This window comes from Ornithodoros turicata, chromosome 1 (genome assembly GCF_037126465.1).
Source record: "Ornithodoros turicata isolate Travis chromosome 1, ASM3712646v1, whole genome shotgun sequence".
NCBI lineage: Eukaryota > Metazoa > Arthropoda > Arachnida > Ixodida > Argasidae > Ornithodoros > Ornithodoros turicata.
This window is the reverse complement of record NC_088201.1, coordinates 120,253,853-120,281,627: the sequence shown is the minus strand read 5'-3', so window position 1 is coordinate 120,281,627 and position 27,775 is coordinate 120,253,853. Positions and strand designations below refer to the sequence as shown.

Sequence of the window (27,775 nt, the reverse complement as noted above, 5' to 3'; positions counted from 1 at the left end):
CCTTCCTCCAGTTTGCAACACCGGGATGATTAAGGACCGACATCGGCAGCAACTATTCGGTCCCAGCAGGTCCCCGACGGATCCCCGATAATGCTGGCAGGGGCTCCCCTCATGCATATTTACCCCCCCATGCATATTTTAGCATTAATTTGCTTATTTTTAAGAATTACAATAATTTCGAGTGTAAACAGTGTGTGTAGAGCCCAACATTTTATTTTCGGAAAGGAAATAGACTGACACAACACTTGTAGCACCTCAATAGACTAAACGACGAGTGGTGCATACTAAATAAGCAGCTTGCCTGCATCACCCAATGCATGCCAACCCAGTCGAAAAAAACGACAGAAAAATACGACAAACACCAAGGCTGTCGTATATTGGGACCTTGTCGTGTGTCGTTCTGTCGTACATGCCTGTCGTGTGTCGTTCTGTCGTAGATGCCTGTCGTGTGTCGTTCTGTCGTAGATGCCTGTCGTGTGTCGTTCTGTCGTAGATGCCTGTCGTGTGTTGTTCTGTCGTCTGGTGTACTTTGTTGTGTCGTATGAATCTTGTCGGGTTGTTGCGTCATGCAGATCCAGCATCTGCTGGTGGCAGAATGCTGTTCTCTCAGTAACAGGTGTCAGCTATGTATAATTGCATGCAAACGTGCAATATGAGGGAGAACTTGTGTATGAAGTAGTGTACATCTAATTATTATCTCTTCACTTATCTCTACACTTGTGTCATATGTGCCCTGCTGTGACATATGGTCTCTTGTGCCGAATGGGCTGCGCTCACATGCTGTGTCATTCACTGAGCAGTTTCCTTCAGCAAACTGGAAAAACTAAAGAAATATAAGAGAGAACACAAGTTTTCTTGTGTGTGTATTTAAATAAAATAATTCACTATTGTACTTTCCAGTATAACACGACAAAATTTAATGACTAGTTGTTATGGGCTTGCTTCACTGGCATCCGCCATCAGCTTGGCCAGTCAAGCAGTGAATTGTAGAACGAAAACTGCTCGAGCAGTCCCTTCCAGCATTCAGCGGCCGCAAAGCAACATGCAGACAGTTGATGGGCAGACTGTCTGGGCATCGTGGAAGCTCGTGTGTGTGTCGTCCTTGATGTTTCCAGCCTTTTCCCATCCAGGTTACTATGCCTACGCCACGTCCTCGACTTGCCATGTTTAGCGCCGTAGGTCAGAGCATTTCTGGGCGAGGTACCTAGGCAGCTGTTTGTGACGCTGAGGAGCATCCTCCTCACTGCAGCCTTTCTCCTTCAGGAAGTGCCAAAAGGCAGCTGAAAAGAAGTATAATCAATCAGTAGGCATTGGTATAACTATATAACTGCACAGTGTTAGTACTGCAAAGTACCACGCATCTTTCTCTGCAATAACTGTTCTGGAGTAGCACCGTTTCAATCATGGTGGAAGGAAACAGAGGAGCGGCCCTTTGCCCCCTTCACCGTGTGGAGCAAGTGTGGCAGCCAGAGAGGGCTGGCACGCAAGATTGTGGGATAGTCTTGTGTACAACGTGACCCGCACACGTAACACAAACAACATGGCGGCCCCGTTGGAACAAAAGAATCTCGCGCGAATGCATATAATAACAAAGCTCAATACCGAAACACGTGCGTATACGATGTGACATATTGCTTTTTACTGAATTCAGTGCACGTATACCTCGCCTTACGAGCACGTACAAATGGGACAACACCTTTGTGAGGCTCACTGAGCGTCTGTTTCGCGCTAGCATCCTACTCTCTCGAGAGTGAGAATTTCAGCACAGTCTGTAAGTGGGATGTGAACAGAAGTTAACGGAATGAAAAATTGCTAGCAGTAGATGCTTTTTCGTCACAAAAACGGGCCAATCACGGCCTATCTACACAGCAAGCAGAAAGAGCAGACCCTGAGACTACTCACGAGTGAGGCGTTGTTCCAGTCACAGTACTTTTTTCTGCTCGCCGACAGCCTCAACCAGGACGGGAACACATGACAGTATGACGTTCCCATGGCAATATTTCGCACGTAAACACCTCTGTTAAAGCAAAGTAGCCCAAGCAGCCGACAAACAACAATGCCATGCAAACCAAAACTATAGAGAAGGTCATGAGGGGGCCAACAAATCATTGCCGTTTTGATTCTGGCGACCACCAAGGGTAGCCACACGGATGAGGGAGAAAGAGCCGCTCCTTGGTTTCCTTCCTCCATGGTTTCAATCATGTTTTTCCACACAAAGTGAATGCCACGGAGCAGTACACACCAGTAGCAAAAAAGGAAAAATACTCTGCACACTGCCCTACTAAATTTTACTCCAATGGGGCACCATAGGTGCAACTAGACCAGACCAGTTTACAGAGATGCACAGAGAGCACCTTAGCAAGGGTATACATACACTGCTGCAGAAGTGACGCATGTAAAATGGTCCTTATCCCTTGATCCATTTTGCAAGCACAGTCCTCACTTCGAAATACACTTCTTGATGATTTAAATCACTGTAGTGGGCTAAAGCTCGTAAAGAAACAATAGGAAGCATGTCATGTGCAGATGCACGACAGAACGTAAAAATCTGTACTTACAGGATGCGGAAGCTACCTTCACTGGGGAAAGCTGAGGGTAAACTGATGTCCTCCCTTTTGATATGTCCTTATTGCACTGCTTGCCTGTGACGCTCCTTTTTGCAAGAGTCTCATTTCCCCATAGGGCAACTGCAAGCCTCTTGCAAAAAGCAGCGTCACTGCTTTGCTGCATTAAAAGGGCCCATGTGTCCACAGTGACAGACACACCTTGTCCAAGGTGCACCTACATGAATGCAAGACAACCTGTGAATTAAGTGCTGAACAACAAACATTACTGAGCTAACTTGAGGTAGAGACATTGGAATGACAGGCACTGATGTTTCTGACAGAGTTTCCTGCCTCCACAAAACAGTCTGTGTTCTAAATATCGATGGCACTGTTCCTGCAGCACCTGCTTCAGTTATGTGTACCGAGATACAGGATTTATTTGTATGTTACTGAGCTAGATGCATGTAGGCACCTCACAGGAACAGTCCCAAGTGCTTTGAATGCATTGCAAATTCCTACCTGACCGTCTTGTGTCGCTGCTGGGTTAATTCCCGGTGGAGCTACAAACACTGAAAAAGTAAAGTAATATGTAACGCCAGACACAGTGAGCAATGAATGTCTCTCAAACTGAAAATAATTTTAAGCGTTGCTACGTCACTAAAAACCACAAACTACATAGTTTCAATCATAATGCCATAAGCTAGACGTGTATCGCACACGTTCACTGTAATTCTACATTGCCTAGAGATGGACATCCATTTCCACTTAACAGCTTGACCTTTCAACAATTATCTGTGCTTTGTGACACTACTTTTGTTGTTTTTGTCCTGTTTTGAGGGTAACATGAAGGAAAAAGGTATAGTGAGTGCCTAAGCATACCCTTGTGTGCTCGAGGGTTTGCTGCCTTTTTACGGCCCTTTTCCAGGCATACGGCTGGAAAAATGTGATATTATCAGTGTCGAAAGAGCATGTATGAACATTCTTTGCCGCCAGAAATTAAAATGCAGGACTAGTCTTACCGTGCGGAGCAGATACTATGGTGCTTGCATGTTGAACAGGTGTAGCACTTGCTGCAGGAGGTGCATATGACCCATTGCTGCCAGAAAATGCTCCTGAATAAAAAGAGAAACCCTGGCATACACAACAATGCATGTTTCTGGGGCCCACACAGAGACCCTTGCTTAAAGACTGGTGTTAGACCATACCACAGGACACGGGTGCTAATGTCGTGGGTCGAGGAACATGACACCTTCCACCATTCACTGCAGGGCTTGGCAGCATGTTGTCCTTGGCATAAGATGCTAGAGCAAAAACAAAAGGTTCAAGATCACACGAGAGCGTGCATAGCTGCTCTTATACTCATGGGTGCTCAAATATACAGTGCAAGCAGCAGTACTGAAGGAGTCACTCTATATCAGGTAATGTATCGGTTAGTTTCAAGGTCTCCGTTGCTAATTCTACAGGCTGCAGACACACCCTGGCTGAAAAAGCTTCACATCACATTCTATCCTGAGAAGGCTGCCAGTTAATTCTATAACTTGCATTTGCAGTTGTGCAGTCACCCTTGCTGAAAATTATGGCGCCAAACCTTACCACAGGGCACAGGTGCTAGCGTCGTGATAGAAGGTGCAGCACAAGATCCAGGGTTAGGAGGGCTTAGTGAGATGTCTTTGCTGGCAGATGGTACTGCAGTTAAAAAAGAAAAAGTTCATCATCATATGAGGGCATGCGCTGGACTGCAAAGTGAACGTCCAAATCCAAAGCACACGCCAAAAGTTTAACATAAAAAAAACTAACTCGAGATGTCTGCCATTTAATTCTATAACTTGCATTTGCAGTTGCACAGCCACCACAAGTACATCTTTGCTCAAAATGATTGTGCCTTACCGCACGGCAAAGGGGCCATTGTTGTGATGGAAGGTGCATCATGGATGGAAGAGTTAACTCTGGGGCTCGGTGACATATCGTCACTGGCAGACGATACTGCAGTAAGAAAGAAAAAGAAGGAAGTTCATAATCACACGAGAGTATGCATTGCACGGCACAGTGAACTTCCAAATCCGAAGCGAACATCGTTGGTCTCACATAACCCACCCTATCTCAAGAAGGTAGCAGTTAGTTGTGTAACTTGCATTTGTAGCTGTGAAGCCTGCGCAAGCACAGCGAGGCTAGATAATGAAGTCAAATGGATAACTGTACCGTAGACCGCAGGAGCGAGGCAAGCCTCAGAAGAGGGTGCAATAGCCATCCCTAAGCTTGATGCCAAGTCAAGGTTGGTAGGGGGCAGGTCTATTGGTGCAAGAATTAAAGAGTTAGACATATGCACCTGATGCAACGCTTCAGATTATGAAGAGAACTGCTAAAAATCATTAAACTGTCAGATGCGTTCCTCCTATTCACAGCGTTCACATTTGGCTCTGTCCTGTGCTGATGTCTTGTAGCATACAGGTCACAATACACAACAAACCAGTCCCGCTTTTACCTTGCAAAATGTAGTCACTGTACATGGGTTCGATTGAACAAGTTTCCGGTGGGTAGTGTAATGCTGTAGTAGCTGGAGTCACCACCTTCTGTTGCAGTTCTCCAGTGCTTGTCATGCTTGACACTTCTGGGAAATGTAAGGCATTTCTTTTGCTTATGACAATGTAGTACGAAATGCAGCAAATTGCTTGTGCAAGCCAAAGATTCACTTAGTAGCACCAGGAAACCTACAAAGAAAAAACAAGCCTCTGCTTACCTTTCTCAAAAATCTTTGAGCACAGTGCTCGCTGCAGTTTATGGTTCAGTTCTCTCAGTGTGGTCACCTCTGTCTTCAGTCGATGTACTTCTTCTTGCAGCTCCTTAACTTCTGACACGTCTTGATCCCCATTCAATCCGGCAGCATTGAGAATGTCCAATTCCGCGCATCGTTTTGCTTTTGTTCTTGTCTGTTTGTCCGCCTGTGCCTAAAAATTGAACATGGATCGTTGTTTATACACTAAAGACTCGGGGACGCATTTCTGTTCGTTTCCTACGAAACAACCGACGTGCCACACAAAGCGGACTCGTCGTTTACGTTGTGCTCGATTTGCACAATACAATCTCAGGACGCTTTACCTTCTTCTTCGCTGTAGGTTCATTTTCCGCTTGTGGCTTACGTTTACCCCGGCTTGTTCGCCATTCCTTCATTTCCTCCATCGTTTCTGTAATGATAGTCAGGCAGCGAAACGTGATGTATCTATCCAGACAGAGCAACAGCTGTTACTTTAGGTTTTCTCACCTGTCATATGCAGAATTCGTGCGCTATAGTACCCTGCACACGTCGTGTCGTCACCTTCCCAAAACGTCTCGTACAGACGGTCCTTTTCAAAGTCGTCTATATCCATTGGATGGAAATTTACAACAGCGTCATGCTTAACCACATGTTTCTCGCGTTCATTTTCATACTGAATTAAGAGAAACATGATTGCGAAGTTAGTCCCACACGAGGAAACAAACACCACCGGAACACAGTGCAAATGGAAGATCCCCGTGGGCTGGCTAGGCATGACATGACAAGGCAAAAAGGGCGCTAGTTTTGAGTTTCAAAAAAAAAAAAGCATTTTTACAAAAGCAAAATTTTCAAGATCGCATATAATAATGAAAGTGATCGTCAATACTGATTAACTAATTTGTTTAAATTGTAATCTTCTCCCAGTATGTTACGAAGTTAGCAAAATAACCTAGTTCCATATTCCACTGTGTAGACCACGACCACGTTGTTTGGTTCTCTTGGGTTCTCTTATACCAGCTGTGATTATACTATAGTTCCGTGGTTCACTTGTTTGAACAAGGTGAATATAGCGCATCTTTTGCCGCGATTTGGTGACAGCGGCACATAGTAATGAATGCACCCGCTGTAGCACAGCCCTCGAACGTGGAAGCCGGACAGTGCGCGGTGCAGCGTACTCGAGTTGGCCCTCTGTGCATGGAGCTTCTGGTTTAATTTGTTCACCGCTGCAATACTACTGTGCATAGACAATGAGCAGGCAACCAACCAAACGCTATCGCCAGTATTTACAGCCCGGTGTGCAGTGCCAGATTCCAAAACAAACCCTTCACAATCAGCGCGCGAAGCAGTTGCGATCGGAACAAAATGATGTAGTTCGAGACAACAGCTTGGATCTGGGAGCCACGCATCACACTGGCGCATCAAGTAGTGCCACCGAAGCTGCTGTCGACTCACAGACGCTGGATCAAAACGCCTGCTCAGCGTCAGGGAATGACAGTGGTGACGTTCAGCATAACCTCGGTGAATCGGTTGCCGAAGAAGTCGACGAAAGTTCGATGTCCGACGGCGAAAGCAGAGATGGCAGTGAAAGTAGTCTGGACGACAGTGAAGTCAGGAGGTATTTCGAGATGTGCTCATCTGAGACTCTGCCAAACCAAAACATAACGAAGGCACAGGCGCTGCTGCTTGTGCTTGCATATGTAGTGAGCGCAGGACTTTCATGGTCACAGGTGGAAGGTCTCCTTAGGCTGGTGAATACCCTGTGTGGCACTGACACTGTTCCAGACTCTAAATATCTTTTCCGCAAACTATGGCAAGATCGCATGAAATCCTTGTGCATGCACTTCTTCTGCCCAACTTGCTTGGGCTACCTAGGTCTAAAGACAACGAACACCAAGTCGCAAACCTTCATGTGTGCCAGATGCAACATCTCACATAGGATGCAAAGTCTCATGAGCATTGGAAGCTTTTTTCTCATTTTTGATCTCAGACGGCAGCTCTATGACGTGATAGGACGGCACACGCAGAGATTGTATGAAACTCTGAAAAAGATTCCCACGGCGGCATACGGTGTCTACACTGACATCACTAATGGGCGAATGTACAGGAGCATCAGAACTCAACTCTCCATGCAATGGTCCGACATCACTGTTACTCTAAACAGTGATGGATCACCGGTGTTCCAATCTTCAAAAGCTAGCGTGTGGCCAATTCAACTGCTGGTGAATGAACTTCCCTTCAATGTTCGTTTCCAGGAAGTCCTTGTTGGAGCATTGTGGTTTGGACAGCACCACCCTCCAGCTCACCTTTTTCTGAAAACATTTGTTGAAAGCTTCAACAAAATTGGCAGCATATCCTGGAAACATGACGGACAGACTGTACAGTCACGAGTGTATGCAGTGTGTTGTTCTGTGGATTCCCCAGCAAGAGCTTCGTTGTTAAATATGAAGCAGTTCAATGGATATTTCGGATGCCCGTGGTGCCTCGAGAAAGGAACTTATGTAAACGGTAGGTTATTCCCAAGTTATTGAGTCCCAGTTTTGCCAACGGGGGTTAGCCTTGAACTGAGAGCTAGGGACCCTTAAAGTTTGCTCTAAACTCCTTATTAATAACGTCGGCTAGTTACCTGAGGATTACTCGCAGCTAGCTTTGACAGAAGGTAGCTGATTAGTATTTTAGAGTTGAGGGAAACTTAATCATGGTTAAACTGTTACCCACTGATATATTCTATGATAGTGGTAGGAAACTTGAAAATTAAATTTCCTGCAGTGCAGATAGTCATAACTGCGCTGTTTCAGTCATATGAAGTTATTTTATCATTATGTACACAATGAAAGCACTATTGGGAAATTACATGACTTCAAACTCCCATTATATTTTATGTGCCATATGAACAGCTTTAAAGTTAATTAATGTTCTGCAGGACATTAAAAGCAACAGGTTGAAGACATAATGACGATTGCATGAATGGTAAATTGGGAATATACGTAAGGGCTGATGTAATGCTAAGAATCTCGTTGGGTACGTAAAAGTACTGCTCTAAGTGCCATTATTGTGCTTTCAGGTGCTCTTCGTTACATTGCGGGGAACATTCCAGCACAGACCCGCACTCACAGAAGCATGGTACAGGACATGCAGGATGCATACACGAGTGGTGAACCAGTTCATGGGATAAAGGGCCCATCACCGCTGGTGCAGCTGAAGGGTTTCAACCTTGTCTGGTGCATTCCTCCCGACATCATGCACTGTGTGCTTGAAGGGGTGGCACGGCAGCTTGCAGAGCTGTGGCTTACTGCAACGGAACAGGCCTACTACATTGGAAGGCACATCAGAGAGCTCGATAGGATCATCACCCAGATGAAGCCTCCAATATCATTCTGCAGATTACCACGGCCGTTAAGTGATCGGGCACACTGGAAAGCCACTGAGTGGTACTACTGGTTGCTTTTCTATTCACTGCCGTGTTTGAAAGGCATACTGCCAGCAGCATATCTCAACCATTTTGGAATGCTGTGTGAGGCAGTTTTTATTCTAGTGGAAACTGCTGTGACAGATCTGAGATTGGAGGAAGCAGACGTCCTGCTGTCATCATTTGTGGCCAAAGTGCCCTCACTGTATGGACCAAGTGCCGCAACATTTAACATCCACCAGCTTCTGCATCTGACCAAGAGCGTGGAAATGCTGGGTCCATTGTGGGGAACATCCACATTCCCTTTTGAAAATGGGAATGGCTTGCTCGTGAAGCTTGTGAAGGCTGCACAGGGTGTACCGTCACAAATAGCAGAGCGCTGTACAATGAAGTCATGGCTGCAAACAGCATGGAAGTTTGTGGAGCTGTCATCTGCATTGGAGAGCAGAAAAAACAGGATCCTAAACGTGCAATCCTCCATTGGAAAAGAAGCTCGAACTCTTGGTGCTCCCTTGCTGATCACGCAACTTGATGAACAAATTGAGCAGCTCTTCGTTGCGCAGTATGGGCGAATACCATGCATGACACGTTATTCACGTCTTCTTTTCAGGAACATAAAAATTCACACGACATGCTATCTTCGAGCACCAAAGACATTTTCTTCATGCATAAAAATGAAAACTGGCAGTTACTGCCTTGTTAACAGTATTTGCTCAGTGTTGTTGAAAAGCAGAAAGATAATTCTTGTTTGCCAAGATCTTGTCACTGTGGAATGCACCTTCAGACATGTCCAATACATTTTCAAGTGCTACCGTCCCCCTCAAGGCAGAAACATCAGCTTATATTCGCTGGATGACGTGCAGGGTCAATGTGTATGCCTTGAAAATAGAGATACTTTGTATGTCTGCGACATCCCAAATTCGTATAGGTTTGACTGAGTTGAGCATTCTTGTACCAAAACTTCTTTTCTAGCAAGCACCACTGTGAAGTACGTAGGTTGTGGCATACAAAGGAAAAGCCTCGGGATGAGAGCCGCCTATATTTTTCGAACAGAGCCTGTTTGTCTGGATGAACAGCCTCCACTCGAAATATCGGTGGCCCTCGTCCTGAGGCTTTTGCTTCAGTTATCTGTACCGGATCATGCGATATATTTACTTTTTGACATAGGTTCTGGTATGGCTGTTGCATACCAGAGTTTCAGTTGTATGTGTGCTGCAGTAAAAGCTTTCAGATTGTTTCCTTGAGGCACATCGTATACCGCCACATCACAGCGTTAAATGTTTTTTTAAATTATTTCCCAGGTACACTGTTCTGCGCACCATTGTGTTACAGGCTTTTCACATTGTTTTCTTTGGGTACACTGTGCATTCCCCCTCGTTGTGCGCATAAGGGTTGCTGAACTAAGCCTCGTATTCCACTCTAATTCCATTCCAAGGAATGGAGGTACTTGCTTATTTCATTCCTTTTGATTTGATGACTGGAGATATGTGGCTCATTCTCATTTCTCGGCAGGTTATTAATAGTCCCATTTTAGTTGCTCAATACCACCACAAATAATGAAGGATAATGTGTGGAAGAAAACAGGCATTAAGTCTTATAGTTAATAATAGCCAACTAATGCAGTAGAAGCACAAACATAAAGTAAAGTGCTAGTGTATCGTACTCATCAACTGCAGTGGGCAGCGAAATTGTGTCTGTCTGCTACAGCAGCTTTGCTGAAAAGTGACTGCAACACGTTTTCTTCACAGTTGTCTTTACTTGCTGAGGAATATCTTTTTTTTACTTCAACATGCATCATTCCCATATTACAACGACGGGTACAGCACGCAACAGTATGTCCACCTAGGCCATTCCATTGCCCTTTCATTCGAACAAGGAGATGGAATGATTTCATTCCTGTCATTCATTCCACATTTTGAAAAGAAAGATTGTTTCATCTCTGGGATGCGAATAGCGCAATCCCTGTGTTCATGCTGTGCTCAATTTTTTTATGTCGTTTTCTCTATTAATATTGTGATTGTTTGTGTAATTTTTTATGTCGTTTTCTTGATAATAGTGTGATCATTAAAGGCATGTGTGAGATTCATCTCTACCAAAACAGCATCACTTTCCTGTGTATACAATTATCATAAAATCAAATTACCTATACCGCTTAGTGGCACCAAGCGTGATGTTTGGAAGAAGCCCACCTTCCTAATTACTATGAACCTAATTAACAGAAGCGGAATATTCCACTTTGTAAAAGCTCCCTGGCTAAGCAAAAGTGCACCTTGCCACAGCCGTGCCACTACTGCAAAGTATATTCAGATACGGTATGTGTGAAAATAACTCATAGCCGTGCAATTCGCATATGTGCATGCAGAAAGAAAAGCATGATATACGAGATGCGTGTGTCACGAAAGCGATGGCTGTCTGCGCGTAGAGGAGAGATTACGAATGTACGAATATGTCCATCCTGCGAAACGTACCCCGATCGAACGCTGTAGCGACGCTAAATAACGGCAGCATTGCCTTTGTCAGTTCAAGGATAAGGGATTTGTCTTGAACAGCATGTGCTTTCAGCGGGGATGAAAACAATAACTGCCCTGCGACAAACTTCGTTTGTTGATCCTTGTCGTGACCATGGTTGAGTATGCGCTGTGGTTTCGAGGTACGTCGAACCCCCGCATTCGCACGCACAACGACACGTCGACTGGACACTGAGTAATCTGGAATGCTCAGGTTTTAGTTTATGTTGGTATAGTCAATGTTAGTTTTGCCGAAGTTTGCCGTCCTTGCGCTAGGAGGGACCAGCATAGTCTGACGGAATTAGCTACGTATATCTTCCGGCGCGTGGCGTCTGTAAAAAACACTTTCGTCAACTTTCTTCACATAGCCAATTAAAGCTAATACCCAACCTAACGGTTTTTTGTGCATGCACTCGGACCGACGGGCGACGGCCTGACCAGTCGCAAAGCCACCACAACCCGGCTTGCTGTACGACAGGGGAGTCTGTCGCACGACACAACTTTTTTCTTTTTAATATTTTTTAACAATGACGGCGCCTTTCCTGTCGCGGCGACGAAAACTGTTGTAATAACGACAGCAGTGTTTGTCGATCGTACAACAGAAGCCCTTGTAGTGACGACAGAAAGGTCTGTCGTAACAACATGCTTCTGTAGCGATGACAGAGTAGTCTCCCGTACAACAGCAATTCCTGTAGTAACGACAGAAGAGTTTGTCGTAACAACAGAAGCCCCTGTAGTGACGACAAAGTAGTCTCCTGTACAACAGCAATTCCTGTAGTAACGACAGAAAGGTCTGCCGTAACAACAGGTGCGCCTGTAGCGACGACAGAGTAGACTCCCGTAACAACAGCAATTCCTGTAGTAACGACAGAAACGTTTGTCGCACAACACAGTATTCTGTTGTAACGACAGAACAGTCTGTCGTGACGACAAAAGTGCTTGTCGTTACGACAGGCGTCCCTGTCGTAACTACAGACTTATTCTGTAGTTACGACAAAAGTTCTGTCATGACGACAGAAATTTCTGTAGTGACGACAGAAGTGTCTGTCGTACGACAAAAAATCCTGTTGTCACGACAGAAATTTCTGTCGTGTTTTTCGATCGGGAATTGTATCTGAAATGAAGAACAAAAAAGAAGGGTATACAGAGATATGCAGCCTGTCCGCATAACTACTGTCATTGGCAATGTAGCATGAAAAGAAAAGGGTGGAAATGGTCTACAGTAATATCCAGCCTGCCTGCGTAACCACTGGCCCTTCAATGGTGTCTCAAAAGGGGGACAAACGTACAGAGTAAGAGGTGGACTCTCAAAGGAAACAAAAAAGGTATGCAGTAGTAGGCAGTCTGCCTAACCACTTGCACTTCGGTAGTGGCCCAGGAAGAAATGAACGGCTTGTAGCATTAATATTAGACGTAACGGTAAAATTGCTGCATGGGGGGAAATGGTATACAGTAATATGTAGCCTGCCTGCGTAACCACTGGCACGTCAACGGTGTCTCAAAAGACCGAAAAAAGTATACAGCAAGAGGCGGTCTGCCTGCACAAGTGGTGGTGTCTCAAAGAAAAAGTTATGCAGTAATAGGCAGTCTGCCTATCTGCTCACGCTTCAACTGCCCAGACACAAAAATGAATGGCATGTAATACTAGACGTAACACAACAATTGCTGCATGTCAGCACAAAATAGTCTGCGCACGGTATGTGGAATGAGCTTTATCAAAAATGATAAAATGCACATCGTAGGGATCATGAAACTCAAGAGTTAGCAAGAGAAAATTTAAGTTATGAAAAAATGTCAAAGCCAACGACTAGGGAGAAATGCAAGTCCAGGAAAGAGAAAATAGTTCACATCCAGCGCCTTTGGTGCAAATGACTAGCACTTACTACAACGAAAACTGTCAAAAATGACAGCTGACCGGGACTAGAGCTGACAGTCAATGGTGTGCACATATCCAGCGTTCCTTCACAAAAACGTCAATAAGCAAAAAAAAAAAAAAACATGGTCAAGGAGAAGCATCCCTATTGAAAAAAAGCGACATCAGGTCTGACGTGATTTGGGACACTGTCTTGATGCTAACGCCAGCTGATGTTAGCATCAAGACAGTGTCCCAAATCACATCAGAGCTGTCTTGATGCTGATGTTGACATGAGAGCTGCATTGATGCTGGTTATGGCAATCTTGAAAATGCTGCAGTCTTGGTTTCCTGAAATGTTCTGCAAAGAAAGCCCCTCATGCCTGCGGTATATGAGTACCGACAAGAACCCTCACGAAACAGGAGATAGCAGCAACAAATCACCTTATTCACCACTCCGGAGTACGTACCTTTTAACGCATATCCATTTATCATCAACATACCTGAGCGTTGAACTCCCGGGGGCACAAAAATTGGTAATGATCGAACGGTGACCAACAACGCAAAAGAGCACACCTAGGTCCTCATTTCCGGTCCAACTTGTCCTTCTTTCGAAAAAGCACTTCTAAGCGTTGTCATGTCGAGCAAGAGTCCCCACCACATTTGAACACGGTGCTTGAATTTCTCTTGCTGGAGGCCGCTGCGTCATACACGCTGAACCTGCAAGAAATATCGTTCCAGAAAATACGATGGCAGGACACCTGTATGTAGAGCAGTGTAGAGACATATGACATACCGTCTGCACAAAGCATACAGTCGACTTCACTTGGCGTTCTATCTCCCTGTCGTTGTGCAGATCCCTGCAAATAGAGTAAAACGGACAATGAGAATGCATGGCGCAGTCGAACATATTACTTCACAGTTATATTAATTACACACCTGAAACGGCAAGAATCCTGAAGGCGAAGAACGATTTGGCTTCACATGCAAGGCAGCGTCTTCACTTTTTGACATGTCAAACGAGACCGACTGGTCTGCTCGCGGTTAGAAGAAAGAAGAAACGCTTCCACTTACAGAAAGTTGCAATATCAGACGGGTTGCAAGAACGACAGCATCAGGTGAGAACAACAATACAAAGCCTCTAAAACGCTTTAGACTTGCTGGAACGCTCGCAATTACGCGAACTACAGGCGGCGACGAGAAACGACCGTTACAGCAGTCAAAGCGAACCCAACAAAAACGGCGCATGCGCGACAGGCAGCGCTGGCTGGTGGCATGGAAGACAAGCCAGGCTCCAACAGCTCCCCATAGAGCCCATAGTTTGAGATAATTCACAGGACACTGGGCAAACGACCAATGAGAGTGCAACGTTGTAGAAATTATGCAATGCCAGTCGGCCAATCAGGAGTCTTAACTTTGGCTGAGCTTTCGGCCGGTTCTGGCTACCATCGACTTCTACCGGATTTCACGCCTACCGCCGTTACCCGATATTCAAAATAACTGAAGCCTCTTTTGGCTAAAATAAATATTTATTTGACACAAAGCACTGATTCAAAGATCTGATACACGGGTGGACTGTGAATACAAAGTCCACTGCGTTGTTGACGCACTGTAACTAAGCTCGGACTTGAAGCAAAACGAACACAGCCCTCGAAATCCGACACGGCCCGAGCGTGTTCTACAATCTCCAACCGCTCCAACTCACGAAGCATTCCAGTTCCGGAGTTGATAAGACTGTTCGTGGGATAGTACTCGTGTCCAGGAACAGCACAACACACGTTGAATCACAAACTGTTCTGCCGATTGATATCACCGAAACACGGAACACAAGACGACGGACGGCGTGCGGCCGACGCGAGCTATTTCGAAACTATGCGGGAACTGTTGAAACGGCCGCCGGGACGCTGCACGCACATGCGTGCGTAGAAAATGCGATTTCAAACATTGTCGACCAATCGGAGCGCGCACACAGTCTAGGCCAATGGGCTTGCAACGTTGTAGATTGGTGTAGTGGTACATACTCTACAGCCGCCTACTCTACCTGAGGAGGACTGGACAAGCGACGACGCGCGAGCGCGGGCGAGTGCGGGTGAGCCTGTGTTGAAATGGGCATGGAGCCAACATCTACGCGCAATGGCTTGGCGGACGAAATATGACGGGTAGAATCGTACTACCTCTTGAGATAGTGGCCGTTCCAGGATCTTTCGAGAAATGCTGCTGTTTTCATAAGAATCACTGAATGTTGCGTTTGAAGCAAAATTGCAACATGAGATTGGCCAAAGCTAAGCTATTAGTTCGTTATGATTGTCAACAGATCGGCAGTGCAATCTGACAGCGAGAGATCGATAGAATCAAAAAACAACAACAAAACACTCACTGTTTTGCCGACCCTTTCTCTAGCGTTCTTTCTTTTTCTTTTTTTTGTTATAATCAAGGAAAGCAAGGTTAAATGCTACAATTTTCTTGACTGTGCGATCGTGTACATCACAGGTCCTGTATGTGCCATGAATCTACTTAAAAGCTGCTGGTGGTGTCAGGGACACACACTTATAACAGTGACCAGAATGCGGCAGGAGTATATTTGAGGCACTCTGGCCACGTTGACCACAAAACGGCGTTCCATACTCCCTCCGAACCAAACTTTGCAAAACGGGTTTTCGTCCGATCAGTCCGACTTGCTAAAGCTCTCTTCGTTTCGTTTCACGTGAGTTTTTCGTTTCGGGGGATTCGGTCGTTTCGTTCGGGCGTGGCCGACTCTTCCCGAGTATCTTGTACTTGCCTGCTTTGCAGTGAGGCTCCATTAATACTTCTGTTCAGGCTGCTGGGTGTGCATGTTTTCAGTCAATGAAACTGAGCGAACTATACAACACATGAAGTGAACTGCAGCCCAATGTTTGAAAGAGTTACCTCATACCAGACAGCCAAATTCCTTCCTGAAGGGATGCTTCACTGTCTCGTACCAGCTTGGGACAAAAGTTTCTGAAACACGGGTGTTTTGTATTTCACTTCTCCACGCCTCCCCTGCGGCCTAAGGGGAACACTTGTTGAACAGAATCCTTGAGCAGATTTTTCCCAAGGATTCTGTTCAACAAGCATTCCCCAAAGGTGGCTGGGAGAAGTCCAATAAAGAATACCCGTGTTTCAGAAACTTTGTCTCAAGCTGTACCATCCGAACACGTGTTACCGAATCTGCATAAACATCGGGAGAGGAGCGGGAAGAAATACTTAGCCAGTACACCGCAGCAGATCGGGACGCAAACGGGAATCTATCGGGAAAGAATTCTGACCGGGACACGAACGGGGATCTATCGGGAAATAATTTTATGTGTTCTCCCTCTCCCTCAATTCTTCCCCCTCACATAGTCGGGAAGTAGTCGGGCTCGTGACGGCGATATCGGACACCTTGAACCCATCACCCCCGTTACGTTCCCAGCCGAATCCCAGTCCTTTGTGCTGCTTGGGTCATTTCATAACTCAAGTCATTACTATACATATTCAATTCATTAATGTGTCAGTCCAGGTTTGGTAACAGCATCAGCCCATGGGCGCCGCCATTACGGGTTGCAAATCGTCACACCGGGCAGGTTGGAAAGCATCACGTCAGGTGGCGGCACCGCTGTCATCACGGGGACCTCTGTGGAATGCAGAAAAAAAAAGTGCTAACCAGGGGAAAACACGCGCGAAAACAGGCACATACACAAGATTTTCACCATCGCGAACATCTGCGGGCATGCACCGACAAGAATAGCAACAAGGGAATTGCGAACATGTTTGGGCATGCACGAACAACAATAACAACAACAACAACAAGGAGAAGACTTTCTGCTAATCGCAACAGGGTAAATCGCAAAACATACACTACTCCCATATACGCTGTCAAGTAATCGCAGTTAGGGGGTAGGTAAACGCGACAACAGAAGAAGCATTAAAACGACAACTCACCGACATCGAAGCATATCTGTACGCACACACCGCCCACCATCTTCTTTGCATGGCTAAAGAATTCACGATCACATCAACGGTCGCGATACGAGCGACGCGCAAGACGTCCGCACCTGGCGAGAGGCAAACAGAAAACTGAATCTGGCGCTGGCGCCCTCTTCGCGGAGCATACGTCACGCCATAGCCTCCTATATACTGATCATGCCCGCCCGCTGAGCGCGAAACGGCCTTCACCGCACTACGTGGGGGCGCAAGTTTCTCAGGATACACGGGCTTCTTCATAAAGCAGAGCTGCGACAACTTCATTGGTAACACAGACGTGACACGTTGCCGTTGATCGCACTCTCCCAGTTCCCTCCCTCGCCAACCTCGTCAACTTTACGCTTTGCGCATCGCTTCTACCGCGGAAGGGCAGCCGCGCTAGGGTGGTTTAGAGGCCTGTCCGGGCCGACACAGCTGTGCTGTGCTTTCAAGCGTATTTGCAGTTCCTATTAAGCGTGTAGGCCAGTTTTGACATAAATGTTTCGAGGTTTTGGACTGCACTCAGCTGTGGCATGTCAAAGCCATTAAATAATTTCCCTCCTGGTGTGTGATAATAAAGCATCGTATCACTCATCAGAAATTGCAGCTTACTGCACATTCGGGTGTGGAGAATTCTGTACGGCTTTCTACCACGGCGGCTGAAGCTATGTGAACTCTGAAACAGACCGCCGACGCAGTTGCGTTTGGCTTTTTTTCTCTCGTCTTTTGAATTGTTTATATTGCTTCATGAAACTTTTCCAACTCTCCCTTCCAACTGTTTATTTTTGTGTCTTGTACAGACATGTAAGTGTATATGTGGGACGCTGAGAAAACCATGACATGGGTGTTCCACCCACGTTCACCCGTACGCACCCTGTCCGGGCTGTCAGCACAGCCAGAGCGAAGGAAACTTCTGTGATATGGCATTGCTTCCAACGTCTGGATGTGTGACAGTAGCTGGGCCCTTCGCCTACTTTGTGGCAGTATCCATCGTGCCAACTGCTCATGTCTCAAGTGCATTGGCACGTTATTCCACGTCCGTGCGCGTTAATCCGCAGAATGGACAGGGCGTAGCGTCACGGCGCAGTGCGTGCTGTGCTTTGCGCAGAGAATTCTGTCCCTCACGCGAAACTCTGCGCCAAAAGCAAAAACGACTGAGAGAGAAAGAGAGATAGAGAGAGATTAGATGTGAGACAGTAGTCGAACACCCGAAAAAGGTCCGTCATCTGCATATGTGGAAGGTAGATTAAGATGACATACGAGGCAGGCGAGATGGTGGTCCGACTCCACGCAAACAGACAAACAAATACGAGCCTTAGTTTGGGCCAAGGGACATCAGAAATCAGCGAGTTCAAGCAAAATCCGAATTCTTCGCGATAAGGATTGTGAAAGACTGACAAGCCAGTCATGCTACTGATTTCACCTGGATGACACCACATCTCTGGGCCACACAATGGGCCTGTTTCTCTGGGCCAGGTGGCGCGAGTGAGCAGTAACGTCAGCGCCCCAAATTATGCAACACTCGGTAGTTTAGTAGACGACGCGGCACTTTCAAATACACGGTCTCGAGTTGTTCGCTCTTTTCAAGAAGCACCGCTTTTTCTGTGGATTTCCTACAGGTTCTGTAGCTTTCCTTGGCAGCATACCGTTTGAAACACCATGCAAAACCCACTGATGAAACTACCTACTGTTGGGATCCGTGGCCGTTTGGGCACGAAATGGCGCTGTGCAAACTTCACTGCAACAGCCTCATACCCCACAATATTTACAGTGTGTTCCGCATTGGTAACAAAGGTGGTCTTCCGGACTCATGATCAACGGAGAGGGGAGGCGGTTCAACCTATCGATTTGATCGCTAAATCCCTTGAGCGACAGCAAGCATTTTTCTTGTGCATTGAGTCCCAAATACCCGTCTGCGTTCATTAGTTTTTCATCACAACTTCTCACTAGAACGATGCAGTACGAGCTCATCCTGTGTACGCTCACGGCGTCCTTAAAGGTCAGATATGCCGATTTTGTGCCGCAGAACTGAGCGATACTCGCATTGTGTGTCCATTAGCGAACACTGAATATGTGTGTGAAATATCTTGGTCTAACTGTTCGTAGTTTTTTCGAAAACATTTTTTTTAGTTCCCACGCCCGCCCGTCAGACCGTCGGCAACACTGCGCACGGGCGCACCGACGTCACTACTCTCGGATTATCTCTCTTTGGCTTGGCATGGACTCTTGGCCTGGCCGCTTGGCTTCTTTCGTTTCGTGCTCTGTCATAGCCTCCTATATACTATGGCTATGTCTCTGTGCGTCGTACATAAGCGAACAGCTGTTACGTTATTGCTAAGCCGGAAACAAAGCATGTGAATATTTATTTTATTTTTTTTTGGCACGGCGTCGTTTGGAAAGTGCACTTCCTTGTTCTGATCTTGCCTTTTATGTGCTGGAGCGATATGATACGTGATATGCCACGGCGAAGTGGCGACGGTGCTACGCTGTTAGAACAATTCATCGGAGCATTCAAGTGTTACCTATTATAGGCTGCCAAAAGACCAAGCAGTACGAAGCTCTTGGCTGACAGTGGTGCCTGCTAATTTCCGCTGCAAGGATTTCGTTCACGAATGTTATCATAGGTTACGCGCGACTCCAGAGGCAATTTGGAATCTCGGCACGAAATCGTCTGATGAAAATCTGAGGTGCCCGACACACAAATTTTGAACGTGCCACGGAGGATCAAGGCGAAAAAAGAAAAATAGAAAAGAAAAACGAGCGCAAAAAGGTAAGTCGAGGTTCAGATATAAAAATAGCAAGCTTCATGAATCGATTGTGCAGCTGTCCTACTGCGCTTACACTGATATAGCCACGACTAACAACACAGTAGTATTGATAATCCCACTTGTGAATTACCACAGGTGCACGCTGAAGGCGGAAATGAAGCAGGATCTGCCTTGCATCTGGTGCATGAAGAAATTGCTGACACGTTAGTTGCAGTCTAGCGGCCACCAACAGGTATGACAATGTCATGTTATAATTTTATTATTCACCTATGTTCCACTTTTCATGGGCGCTCTCATGCAGACATCTTGACATCACTCTTAAATCCGCCCTCAACGTTACAACCTGTGCATTCAGGGTGGAAAACAAAGGTCGCCATTGCGATTAGCTGCTATCTCCCAGTTCAAGCACTTTTGCTGTCTGGGCACTGGTTCCATTGAATGGGGTGGTACAAGCTTCAGTGCCTGATATAGAAGGTACGTCACATTAGCACAGTCGATTTTTCTTTTGCACATTTTTGTTACTGTTAGCTGGATTACTGTTGGACATACAATCCTTTCTGACACGCAGAAGCTGATGTCGTCTCTGATAACGTTTAACGTCGCTGTCGTCAACGTCAATTGCGGAAGGTGCCTTTACTATCTGTGAATGTTTGATTGGAGAATAGCCCAGAAGTTATGTTAACATTGTCTACGCTTATTAATTCACTGTCAGTGTTCTGAGAGCTAAGAAAAATGGAAACAATTTATTTGTCACAACTTCATACTGGATAGTGGTACTGGATTGGCATGTAACCTAAAATACCTGAATTCTAGAATACTTTTGTTGAACTTAGTGCATTACTGTGGGCAATGCCACATTCATTACATTTTTTGTGGGTCCACTCCACAAATACTGTGTGCATACTGCGTACACGCCGTTCGATAGGCCAAAATACCTGAGCAGTGCTGTGTAGTCTTTTTATCCAAATTCCATAATCTAACTGCAAAGTCACAGTACGTAGAACAGCAATGTGTAGGTATCCTGCGATAGAGATTCGTAACAGAAAGAAGACGGTTGAGAGCATCTACATTTTAATGAGACGAGACTTTCGTGCATAAGGCTGCTCTTGTTAATGTATAACATGAAGTTACAAAATCCCAGAATATATAAAACATGTTGTAAGGTAGAGAGCGACGGTTGGTACAGAGGTAAAAATAAATATACAAACATATATAATAAAATAAAAAGGGGTTACAACGCCATCAGTTTTAAGCCGGCAAGGGATGAGTTGACAAGACACTGTAGCACTGTTTCCGTGAATGTGTCGCTCGTGAATGCCTTTTGTGCCAAATACTTATCTGGCTGCCGTGGTCATTCATGGATTACGCTACACAACTCATCCCCTGTCTGTTTGAAACTGACGACGTCGTACCCTCTCTTATTTTATTATACTCTGTTTGTATTTTTATGTGTATATTTGTACCAACCCTCGCTTTAGTTCCTCTCTACATTACAACATGTGTTATATATTCTGGAATTTTGTAACTTGATGTTAGACCTGAAGAAGTACAGCCTTCTGTGCGAAAGTCTTCTTTCTGTTGTGCACAATCATTATAAAGTAAATATGACTATCCATTTCTTGTCATTAAATCCTTTTGTTTCTGCAGTGATGAGCAACCGTAAGGACACATGCAAGAAAAGGAGTCTCTTTGGGATGACAAACCCTCATCACCTCATGAGGATACAGTGGTTGATGAATGGTTCATGTTCTCAAGCACATGGAAACTTCAACAAATAATTCATGAAAAAAAAACAGTCAGTGCTAGCACCAGGAATTGAACGTGGACCGCCCTGCTAACAGTCAGGGATGTTACATTTCAGGCACTCATTGATTTTTGGTGAGTTACTTGTTGACTTTGTCCGAAGGTGGAGCTCGCCACAGCTCATTTGCCTATCTGTTAATGTTGCGGCGTCTGTTGTGTTTTTCTTTAGTGTGTTCCAGACTCAGAACGGTTGCTTTGGATCAGGTCAGGTACGTTTCATTTAGACATGGCAACCAGAAAGTGGTGTTTCTCAACACAACTTAGCAGTGACCTTCATGCATTACTGCTGCGGCCATTAAGCGTGAATGGAAAGCTGCACATTATGTTCACTCTACTTTTATCTTGTGCTATGTAATCTTGTTCAAGTTCTGTCAAACGAGCGTGTAATGCTATCATATAGTTCAGTGCTTCCTTTAAGTGGCATGAATGGCAGCGCATGAATGCAGGAAGGAAACTGTCAGTGGCAAGTGTTTAGGTATTGTGCATTTGACTACTAATTTTATTTCTTAGCTTTCACCGGCGTATTGTGTCAAGCCATGTTATAATAATTTGGAACATGTTCATTTTAGTACTTAGAGCAGCTGTTACACATTGAGAACATAGCTCGTGTGTGTTTGTCTTTTCCACTGCTATCCTTGGTTTTCCTCCTTGATGCTATACATGTCACGGGTAGGTTTCAGAACCGGTAGTTCCAGACAAGGGAGAATTGCGTTTCAGAGGATCATCACGCTGGCAGATGAAACATATGGTTAAAATTATTTGCAGGACAGGAATTGTGTTGCTTCACACAAATACTACTACTACGACGTAAGAGTGGTTTCAAATCTAGCTTTCTTGTGTTCCTGACATTATTGCACAAGATGTCGTATCCACTATGATCCTTTATGTGGGGGGTATATACAGTGCAATCAACAGATGCTGTTTAGAAATCTGTGTTTCCTACTCTGTTGAAATGGGGTAGTTTGTATCTGAGAGCCACAGTGAAACACAGGCAGCCAAGGACAGACCTTTGATGCCCTCAAGAAACTTGACGACACATTGCAGGGACTCTGGAGGCTGCCTAAATTTCCAGAAGACAGAGATCAAGGCTGCGTGTAAACAACAAGTGGTTAGAGAAATCCAAGACAGTTGCATGTGTAAGCAGTCCGCTGTTGGATTTGCTTCTGTCCGAGATACGTTATCTCAAAGGGGACGCACGGGCACACTCAGAATGTTACTTGGGCTGCCTGTGAAATAGAATGAGGAGAGGGGGAAGATATATAACCACTTTTTCTTGTTTGTTATTCTGTTGGTTAAATTGTCATTTGTTTAGTAGCATATATGTGTAATATTCCAGAGTCTGCTAATAAATATATTAGTTGAGAGCTAGTAGTCGCATTGTAGCTGTCTCATCCTGTCCTTGGCTGCTTGTGTTTTACTACGGCCATGTTTGCTATTGCAAAAAAAAAACGAAAAAGAGCATAGCAAAACACGAAAGCTCCCTGGAAAGCTCCCTGTTCTAATGCTCACATGCATGCAATGCAATGAGGTAAGATGTTCCATTCATGAACTGTACATAGTAGTACACATCACAATGGCAACAGATTATTCAGATTTTTTCCTTGAACTACTTTGTCTTTTGGAGCTTTCATTGCAGAGCCTATTATTGGAGCTTTATGTGATTCCCCTCTTGAGATACTTTAAGATTGCTCATGCTGTGCAGTGTGTTAATTTTGAAACTGTGCTGTGCTGAGGTACAAAAAAAGAATTGTCATATCTGCATTTGAATACAATGGAATTATTTCGAAGTACTTTCCTTGTTGACATTTATATTTACACCAGGTCCCAACATTGCTGATTGATGGAAAATGTAAATAAAGGTATTTATTTGCTTGCCAAACAATACGTAAATGTAATCTTTTCTAGTGAGATATTACCTGTTCACCAGACATAAATGTGGAAAAGTTAAAGGGTATGGTGGTAGAGTCTAGCATTGTTTTTTACCACTTCACATATATTCACTGCTATTCGTGTGCACAAGTAGGACTAGGAAGGTACAGCATGCGCACAAAAATAATTTCATATGCATCCACACATATGGTTCAGAAGATTAGGTAGATGATAGATGTCAAAGCATATATAATTGTGCTTGATGTGCAATGGGTATGCTAACGTATAACTTCCATGAAGACAAGTTACATGGGCCCTGTAAGACTGCCTCTTGCGAATGGTTTGCTAACGTGCCTCTAACTGTGAAGGTAAGAGGCAGTCGAGAATGCTGCAGACAGCGTTGCAACTTACATATTGCTTATCATGTCCTACATGATAAATATTAAATAAAATATTAAATACAAAGAGATTTGTGCAATAATTCCTGAGAACGGAATTAATTCCAAGGCTGGCGAGGTGATGTCACCCAGGACGACAAATTACATAAATTGCCTCTAACACTTTTACACCCCATGGGCTGAGTTGTGAGCTGAAACAGCACTCTCCATAGGGATAATGTGCACCCAGTGATTTGATTTCTAGGATCTATGCTATGCCCTAACTCTTCAGACCCCACATTTCTAAAAACACCACATCTAAGTGGCAATATGTGCTCTGGTATTTCTTTTGGGTCTGCATAGTGTGCAACCACATGGCTTTTGGAGCTTTCGTGTGGATATTTTTGTGCTACGGTGCTCATTACAAACAATATCCAGATGTTAGACATGAAATGCAGTAGTTCGTAGCGTGCCACACGACGCAGCATGACATTGGAGAGTGGGATTGTCACGGAAACCAGGTGTGCCGTATAATGGCCTCACAATCTCACTGGGTCTGCTTCGCGATCGCACCAAGTGGGCTTTCACCTCCGTCGCTAGATCGGGAGGGCTAGGCTTACTTCCACTGGCAAAAGCTAAATGCAGCCACAGTGTCCGATGTATCACCGTTCCGACAAATACAGAAGAAGTGGGCGGACTGTCCCCGGGTCAAAAGACACGCGCTCGGGAGTGACACAACAGTAACTACGAGGAGAGTCGAGGTGTCGGTAACAATAACAAGTTTACTCTGCACATAGGTTCCTGGTATCGATAAGCAATCAATAACAACAGGGTGACTAATGAAACGATTCTAATAACAGTTACGGTTGACAGCAAACATTAAATGTCCAAAGTTGCAAGTGGTGGACAACAAATCAAAGTCTTATCTGTTAGGTGATGTGCAGTGGTTGTCTTCGGAGGTCCCTTGGGGTGAGTGGTGATGCTTGTCGACGAAGTCTTGATCGTTGAACATAGATGGGCACTTCACTTCACTTCACTAACAAACACAAGGTGGATCGTACTGACAACTAAGTTAAATTTTAGAAATAAAATTAACGGAACTTTGAGTGGGGTTGATGCTGGGGCGTCCGACTTCTGGCTACATCTTCTACCGACTGCCTCGCGTAGAGCCTTCGACTTGGTTTTGTAGGGCTCTTCCCGAGGTTATCTTTCTCATTTATTTTTCCCTTTTTCTGGGTTTGCTTTGTTAGCAACCTTTTAGATTTCAGTGCCCCTCCGTTACTAATGGCTTCTAGAGGGTATTAGCAATCAGACGGGCCATCCCATACAGCATCTGGTTGTACTTCCGTGCTTTCGTCACGGTAGAGGCAGTCCCACTTTAGTTAATTGCAGTCAGGAATAACACTCTTCTCAAACACATATACATTGAACAGGTGGTTGCACTTTGCTAGCACTCATAGGTTTAAAATCGTGGCCCGTGTCTAATCAGGTATATGAGTGGAAAGAGTCAACAGTCATCCTCCCTTTGACGAGTTTACGCGGAAGGAGTAACATTTGGGGGTGGAAGTCTGAAGCTAAAGAGGATGAACAAAGATGCTATAATCTCTCCCTGAGACACAATGGCGCGCGGGAGACCGTCGAAGGTCGATGGGGCAGGTGGACTGGGAAAGCAAAATGTCTGATTCCGTCACACTGCCCCCTCCTTAAGAATATTGACCCATGCAATATTCACAATACTAAGACGAATCGGTCATTTTGTTCAGAACACCGATAACGCCGGAACAGCTCTGCTTAACAACTTATACAAAAAACATCTTCTTTCTAAAACAATTACACCATGATACCATGAGAGCATAATCAACGGTAAGTTCATTAAAGCTGCACATGAACAACCTATAAGTAGGTACAAACAACGATATCAATTATAAACTGAATACATAGCCCTAACAACTGGGCAAAAGTGCAATAGGCAGAACACATATAAGGCACCCTTATACTAAGAAAAACAGCTATAGTCAAAATGGTACAGGATTGTGTAAGAGGAACAACATCCTATCATGACATCGCATCAACGAGAAAACAAAAATTATTTCGCCAGAACAAAACAAAATGCACAGGAAACATACATTGTAAGCGGTGAATACAAGTGCCAAGTGGTGAGGCGCACATGCAATACAGATAACACAGTCAACAATATGGTGTTGGTCATACAGTAGTTACGAATACGTTGGCATACATAAAACAAGGTAAGACACTCAAAGCTCTAAGTAAGAATGTGTCCTGCTAATCCAGGCGGCTCATGTAGTCGGCCCCCACATTATCTTGGCCTCTGATATGTTCGACTCTGAAGTCATACTCCTGGAGGGTCAACGCCCAGCGCAGGATTCTCATGTTGAGGAGTTTAGCCTCGTTAAGGTATTTCAGGGGCTGGTGGTCGGTCTGGAGAACAAATTGTGTCCCGTATAGGAAAATGTGGAATCGTTTGATGGCCCACACAATTGCCAAACATTCCTTTTCAATGGCCGAGTACGATTGCTCACGCGGAGACAGTTTACGGCTCGCGTATTCGACAGGGTGAAGATCACCTTCCCCTTGTTGGAGGAGAACTGCTCCCAATCCAACATTAGAGGCGTCTGTTCGAAGTACAAATGACTGGGAAAAATCCGGGGCCTTCAGTATAGGGGGTTCAGACAAAGCGCGCTTGAGAGCGTCGAAAGCTGTTTGTTGTGCTTCGGTCCATTCCACCACGTTGCTTGCCCTCTTCTTTGTGAGTTCTGTTAGTGGAGCAGCGAGCGAAGCATAATTAGCTACGAAATCACGGTAGTAGCCCGCCAGGCCTAGAAATGAGCGGACTTGCTTCTTGGTCCTGGGTCTTGGGGCGTCTTGGATCCTCTGCAGGATGGACTCTTGTGGCGACAAACTTCCTCTTCCTACCGTATGCCCGAGAAAAGGCAGCTGTTGGTACCCAAGTTCACATTTCGTGGGTCTTATCTTCAGTCCGGCACTGTCAATTCGTTCTAGTACAGCCTTCAGAGCGCTGAGGTGTTCCTCCCACGTCGACGTCGCGATGAGCAAGTCATCGTAGTAGTGGTATACATCCGGAATGTCCCTCAGTATATGTCGCATCAGTTTTGCGAACACGGCTGGTGCTGTCTTTACCCCAAATGGCATATTTTTGAAATGGTAGTGGCCATTTACGGTGGAGAACGCAGTTACTTCCTTTGATTCGGGACTTAGGGGAACTTGCCAGTAGCCCTTCGTCATATCCATTTTGGAGAAGTACTTGTGGCGAGCGACTTCCGCTAATAAGCAATCAGCCCTAGGAATAGGTTCGGCGTCGGCCACCAGTTGTTTGTTTAGCTGTCGGAAATCGATACAAAGCCGATTTGTACCGTCGGGTTTCTTGACCAGGATTGCAGGCGAGTTGTACGGTGACTTGGATTCTTCGATAATTCCCAGCCGTAGCATCTCCTTAACTTCATCCTCTACTGTACGTCGTACTGCAAAAGGTAGAGGGTACTGCCTTACGTTGATGGGTCGGTCGGTGTTGAGCTGGAGGTGACACTCGATCTCTTTCGTGGTTCCCCGAAACGTCGGAGAATACCGTATTGTACTGGTGTACGATGCTTCGCAGTGACTTTTCATGATCCGAAGGTAGCGTCTTCGCAATTTGGACGTCTTTGTAGGTTTCCCTTGGATTGTAGTTGAGCTCGGGAATTTCAACATTGTCACTTGCGTCATCCAGATCGACGACGGTCATAACGACCTGCTTAGGTGCTGTTTCAGAAGCGTCCCTTCGTTCCTCGTACTTCTTTAGCATATTGATATGGAAAATTTTCTTCGTGTGACCCAGATCGACGAGATAATCCACGGCTCCTCGTTTCTCGGCGACTGGGAAGGGTCCTTTCCACTGCATTGTTAGTTTGTTGGCC

The 27,775-nt window shown here is 45.3% G+C and overlaps 2 long non-coding RNA genes across 2 annotated transcripts in view; both read right to left on the bottom strand.

Annotated features, from left to right (window-relative positions):
• The window catches only part of LOC135368463 (uncharacterized), a 291,834-nt gene that overhangs the window by 45,764 nt on the left and 218,295 nt on the right, over positions 1 to 27,775 (bottom strand). The gene's annotated exons all lie outside the window — the stretch shown is intronic.
• Positions 3,772 to 4,459, bottom strand: LOC135368459 (uncharacterized). The gene is made up of 3 exons (XR_010414781.1): positions 4,434 to 4,459; positions 4,140 to 4,232; positions 3,772 to 3,847 (listed from the first exon to the last, which is right to left on the bottom strand). It is a non-coding gene; the product is annotated as an uncharacterized LOC135368459 (long non-coding RNA).